This window comes from Monodon monoceros, unplaced genomic scaffold (assembly GCF_005190385.1).
Source record: "Monodon monoceros isolate NGI ecotype Baffin Bay Population unplaced genomic scaffold, NGI_Narwhal_1 Contig1044_ctg1, whole genome shotgun sequence".
Lineage (NCBI taxonomy): Eukaryota > Metazoa > Chordata > Mammalia > Artiodactyla > Monodontidae > Monodon > Monodon monoceros.
This window is the reverse complement of record NW_021696864.1, coordinates 1-411: the sequence shown is the minus strand read 5'-3', so window position 1 is coordinate 411 and position 411 is coordinate 1.

Sequence of the window (411 nt, the reverse complement as noted above, 5' to 3'; positions counted from 1 at the left end):
GTTGGTCTTAAAATTATTCTTAGAATAGTGGGGACTCATTCATTCTTTCAACACATTTTATGGCTTATATTCTATGTGTCAGTTACAGTGCTGGGTCTTGAAATACAGAAGTCAACACACGAAAATACGAGGATAAAACACATTTTCTACCATATTAACTTTTTTCATTCATCAATTCATCCCTAAGTCATTCAACACGCATCTTCTTATTGAATACTGATGAGGGGTCAAATGCTATGCTAAACACTCAGTATATAACTGCAAACGAGATGGATAGGCCCTGATTTTGATGTCACTACTATCTTTTGTCCTGCCATATAATGGGACAGCTTCATTATTCCCTTTACCCTAAGTTTTTATCACAAATTGCTAATGAAAATAAAGCTGTTAGTGGAGTTTCAACATGCATAG